This window comes from Chroicocephalus ridibundus, chromosome 1 (genome assembly GCF_963924245.1).
Source record: "Chroicocephalus ridibundus chromosome 1, bChrRid1.1, whole genome shotgun sequence".
Taxonomy (NCBI): Eukaryota; Metazoa; Chordata; class Aves; order Charadriiformes; family Laridae; genus Chroicocephalus; species Chroicocephalus ridibundus.
Genome location: NC_086284.1, coordinates 175,295,588 through 175,301,714, shown reverse-complemented (window position 1 = coordinate 175,301,714; position 6,127 = coordinate 175,295,588).

The following is a 6,127-nucleotide window of genomic DNA, read 5'->3' as shown; positions in this document are numbered from 1 at the left end:
AATCTCCCTTCTTAAAATCATACCTGAAAGCTCTAGCATAGATGTGACCTCGGTTTGAAAGAGACCCCATTCGTATTACAGCAGTTTTGTGCGTGATCTCTAAACTACGTATATAAACCCAGGCAATTCTTGTTAGATTTTTATGTCAAATACTTCCTAATGTGAAGTTACAGGTTTAGCGACTTTCATAAATAATGTTGTGTGATAAAGTATTGGCCGTACCATTCACACCTCCTTCACAAACCCAGTCCGGATGCAGGCCAGCTGTTGGTAATTGAATCTTGCATGTTATTACGCTTGTATCTTTGGTATCACTCAGTCTTCTTTTTGCATTCCATTGTTGAATTTCCTTTGTGCTGTGGCTTTTTCTCTGCATGTTATTTGTGTATTTAAAATGAGCCATGCAAAGAAATGTTTCTATAACCATGGTGACAGCGTAATATTATGCACACTTACAAAGTACAAAGGTAACTCTACCAGACTGGTATTTTCTGTGATCAATTGCTGGAAATTTAATATCCCCCCCCTTTTTTTTTTTTTTTTTTTTTTTAATAAGTGAGAGAATGGAATGTGCTGAGTATTTCCAGATCTGCTTATGCTGGAGTTACTACTATAAATTAATCCATACTTCTTCAACAGAAGTGATGAGCTGTATGTTGCTGTGCCTGTGTTGCCTACTATTACTCGTTTTTAATGAATCTTGGGATACGGTGTAGATTTTTCTTTTTTTTTAGGGGCCCATGCTTCTGAAGTCATGTGAATACAAAAGAATTTCAGTCAGTAAATTTTATCACCCATAGTTTTGTTATTTTAGGTATTTATATATCTTTTTCTGATAGTATACAAGTGCTTAACATATTCATTATTTTTTCTCACAATGTTTGACAATCTCCATTTTAAGCTGGGAAGCTGGGGTACATAGACTGTAAGGCCCAAATCCAAAAAGACATTTATACACCCTATGCCCACTGGTGTTGATGGCTCTTAATTGCTTATTTTTATGACCAAATTGAGCCTATACAACCTGAAGTTTAAAAAGAAGCCTGTCATATAGCAAAGATATTTAGTTTTACCTTCAAGATCCTATACTACTGTATTTACTGTTTTTGAGAAAAAAAAGCGTCTCTAGAGACTCCTAAAATGGAAACAAAAACAAATCCAAAAAACACTAGTCATCTGAAAAAAAATTCAAGTCAATCTTGTGATTTTAAGAGTCTGAGTAGAAGGACAGTAGCTGTGGGCAAATATTTGGGCATTGGCTTCTTCTGCCAATTGTGGAGCCGGATGTGCAAAGGCAGAAAGATCCAGGCTGTAAGCCTACAGCTGTTCATTGTTGCATGTTTGCTAAAAAGCCTTGTTTGTTCCCCCACCATGATCTCTTCTGCTTCTCTGCACGACTCCAGAGAAAACCTGAAACTGCTAAAAGGTAGTCTTAATATGCTGAATGCTTACCTGTAATAGATGTAGCATAGTTACCACAGTAAAACAGATGTGACTAAAAATTCAACTGTTCTGCTAAAACCCATTTTGAATGCCTGCTTCTATGTGCTTGCCAAAACTTTACTGCTAAGAGGCCATACTACATAATTATTTAAAATATCATGGCTTACTTTCCTCTCTACCTTGACTAAACAGACATTTAGAATTGAATCCTTAGAGCACAGCATTCCTATTCTGTCTCTTAAGTTCACCAGAAACTCTCTAAACAGGCAACAATATTTTATATTTTAGTGTTTCAATATGCTGAATATTGCCATTAAACCTCAATAATTTCCTGAGGTAGAATACCTTTTTGTTGGTAAACAAAATATTCTTCTGTTGTCCTGTTCTACCCATAGCTTCAAGGAGCACATCATATACATCATTTTTGAAGATCTTCGGCTATACCGTTTCATAGTTGACTTGTGTTACAGACAGCTTGTGCAACAGAACAGTCTTAGCTGATACATAGTTTTGATAATAATAATGCAGCTTAATCAAGTCATGCAACTTTGCCAGAGTAGAAACCATAGTGTTAATTCTAGCTAATTGTGAATGCAGTTGTTTTCAGGGTAGAAAAATAAAATGTTCTGTATTTTGAAAAGGGTAACAATGAGTGGCCAACTACCCCCACCACCCTTCCATCTCAAAAAGAAGGCTTAACAACAACACATCTCTGGGAAAGGATTTATGAATCTGAATAAATTGCTAGCCAGTAAACCCACTCTACAATCAAGAGAACGATATTGTTTTCAGGAAATGGGTAACAGTGAGAGCAGCAGGAGCAGGGGTTATGTTTCATCCAAATCAAAGTGGACAATGGCTGATTAAATATTGCATAAAGATACACTCATTCTGTCTCTCAGAACACTTGACTATTACCTCGATTGAAAGGTTATTATGTAAATTAAAAGCAAATGGAAGGAAAGGATGACTGAAACCACCTTTACTAATGTGTTGTATTTTGTAATCAATTTGATCAGTATCAGGCTTCTACTTATGTGAAACCAGAAGCAACACTACTAAGAGAAGAACTGTGCTATGACTGATACAGAAAATACTCAGAGACTTCCTCATCAAAAAATGTATCTTCAAAATGTTTTGTTTTACTGTTCTCTTAAAATGTTCTGGTTACTGTAGGAATTCATGGTATAGCCAACATTCATGGTAATGTTGGCTAGAACTGCATCATTAAAGTAATGAGGATCTCCAGTCAGAGGTGTCCTTGCTTGGTAACACTTACTAGAAACATTTAATTATTTATCTCTGGATACAGATATTTTCCCCAAGGTAGGTCTAGATGTTTTACCACTCTCACATTAATTCGGCTCTTCAAATTATCTTTTTAAAAAAATATTTTATTTTCTCTTACCTACAATATATATATAACATTATTATGCTCTGGTTTTCAGTAATGTTAGATATTCAATCAAATTCACACAACCATAAATGGGGTTTGGATTGTGTTAACTATTTCTGAGTATGTTCGAATAAGGGATTGTTCAGATTTACAGTTCAGGTAGTTATTTAACTGATGCACTTTTTACTAACTGAAAGCTGATACATGAAAAATTCAGTGTTTAACTGTGTTAATCATTTTACAAGACTTCTGAACTAGATCCATAGCATTAGCCTGTCTTATACCTGGTAAAACTGTGGTAAACAAGAGTTGGACTGGCCGTGACAGTTGTAGATCTAGATTTCAAGAGCAGAATATCTTCAGCCCTGGCTACCAGAGGTGTTTTTAAGATTCGAAATAGAACACGTCCAAGAGAATCCACATTCATGGATGTAGTAGGTTTCTGTCTGCTGCCTAGAGACACAGATTGACTGACACAGTCCTGCACAAAATTACAATTTCATTTTTCTCCATCCTGGCTTTCTGTCTTTAAGGTGTCATGAACCCTATCCATTGCCATAATCATTAGGACGCTGAAAATCATGCTGAATTAAGGAGGTCGTGAAGACTACTTTTTGATTTTTTGATCCAGACACATACTGCCTATGAGAGTAATGAACACATAAGTGTCTCAGATCTCGTGTTACTCCAACTTCCATGTCTCTATTAATTCATCTCCACTTCACAGCTTTTGAGATATTGCTGCCACCTGGTCAGTATCTCCAAAACTTCCACTTCAAAATTTAAAATGTTAGCAGATGCTCAAAGGAAGTGTACAAAGTCTACATTAAGGACACAGAATAGCTTTCACACCCACCATAATCATGTCTCCTGCTCATGTGGCGAACATATGTAGTTTGTTGCCTCAGGATTTAAACTTAGGCTTGCCTTGTTTTTAATTCTCAGGAACATTCTGAGTCTGTCCTTCATTTTCACTCCACAGTTTTCTTTCTGTGCTGTTTATATAAGTACATTTTGAAAAAAACCCGTATATTAGCAAATTCTTAACTGTGGCAAATATACTGAAAAATGTAACAGCGGAGAGCCACCATCAGTTTAAACCTCATTATGCTCACAGATTGGGTGTCTGAAAAATCTTTGAGATTATTTACTAGAGTAGTTCATAGTTTGATATAGTTTCTTTAATGAATTAACGTATCACCATGGAAAAAGCAACAATAATAACAACCAACTAAGTAAAAAAAATTAAGTTCACAAAAAAAGAGAAGTAGATTCAAAGGCCAAGATGATAAAGTTTTCTGCACCCTGCGTGCTTTTTTGATTTTATAGCTTTGTTTTGTTTGGTTATAGTTTTGTTTCAGTAGCTCCTCTGACTCTAAGTTTAACAGCGCCATTTAGTCAAAATGGATAGCTTTAGTGGTATATTTAAAGGAGGGTGATCAGCAGTGAAATGGTGAGCAGATTTAGCTAATTAGGCACCACATTTAACACTCCATGGAGATGAATGGGATCGTTTCACAGTTGTCTTCAAGCTAGTGTTTGTGTATGTTTGGCATACAACTGCCAGGGTTATCTAACCGTACAGAAAAACTTTATTTCAGAAGGAGAAAGACTTTTTGGTGGAGTTCGCTTTAGGAATACACAGAGGAAGAAACTAATTCCTTGGAATTAATGAATTTTTCACACTAAAAGATATCTGTTGTTGTTGCACATGGATATTTCAGGTTTTGCCTGTGTCTAATGAACAGCTGTTGTGAGGTTGTTCTTTCTTTTTTCCTATTGTATTATTGTGATGTCCTGGTTTGAGCTAAAACAGAACCAATTTTCTTTTCAGTAATTTTACTTTTCAGTTAAGCCCCTTCTAACTCTGAAATTAAACGCGTATTTTTCAGACAGTGTCTGCTTCCAGGGTGATAACATCTGATGTTTATAGTGAATACCAAGGAATGGTACAGAATCATAGCATGGTTCGGGTTGGAAGGGACCTTAAAGATCATCTAGTTCCAACCCCCAGGTATGCAGGGTGACTCCTGCTTATACTTACTGCTATAACAATCAAGGTCAGGTAACTTTGTTATACGGCCTGTTGAAGGGTCAGAAACGGAAGAGCATAGAGAGGTCACACCTACAAGGAGGAGAGGACAAGATAGGGGACCCAAAACAGGGTATTCTATCCCATCTGCATCATGATCAGTATAAAGTTGAGGGATAAAAGGGGTCAGCTCTCTCGTCTTCAATGGCTGGTGTCTGGGGAGGACTTTGTTCATCTGCCTTTGATCCCAATCCATGCATTCCTGAATCGAGATCCAGAATTCAGTTCCCGTCCATTTCTGAGTCCAGTCTGGGACTTTACCAGTGCCTGCTGGTGACGTGATCCTGTGAGGTTGACAAGGGTTTTGTATAGATTGTCTATATTTCATTATTTCCTTATTAATAACGTTATCTTTTCTTTTTATTATTTTATTATTATTATTTCATTAAAGTAGTTTGGTTTCTTTTCAGCTCATAAGTCTCTCTCTCTCATTTCCTCTCCTCTGAAGGGAGATGTTCTCTCCCTTCTTTGAAGGGGAGAGAGGTTAAAGAGAACATCTGTCATTCATTTTAGTGGCCAGCCCAGCCCAAACCATGACACGTTCCCGAATATTAGGAGTTGTCAATGTCTCTGCAGGCCCCATAGAATTTAGGCAACAGTTAACAATCTGATAGTCTTACTGCATTTGGTGGGTCATTAACATATGTGAATATTTGTGAACAATAAACAATTTTAAACATTATTACTGTTTATGGGAAAAGTACAAAAGGAAATACTTCAGTGAGAGAGACAGCCAAACAACTGATTATATAATCATTAAATTATGTGCTATAATAATGAATTCTTATGCAGATAACAGAGCATGGACTGTTTTTTTCAAGATAGTAGAGCTCAGTCTTGCATCTAATTATCTCTTTCCTAGTTTTGTATTTAAGCCAAGTATAGGGGGCTGAATATGTGAGTAAGCATCATGGGAAAACTTTAGCCTGCTTAACTGAACTGTCTAGTGTTAAGTATCTACATTTAAGATAGTTAGGTTCTCGCTTTTAGGGGCTGATTCATCTCACCTATCTGGCCTAAAATAGATCAGATGTATCAAACTATAGAGATTTTTTTTCTCTTTATTTACTATATTGCAAGGCCAGATTCAGGTATCTGCATGTCTGAGCTGGGTGAGAAGAATTGTATACATGTGGCAGTAATACACTATCAGTAGTTTATAAGAGAAAGTCCAAGTTAGCTTTGAAATAAAAGAA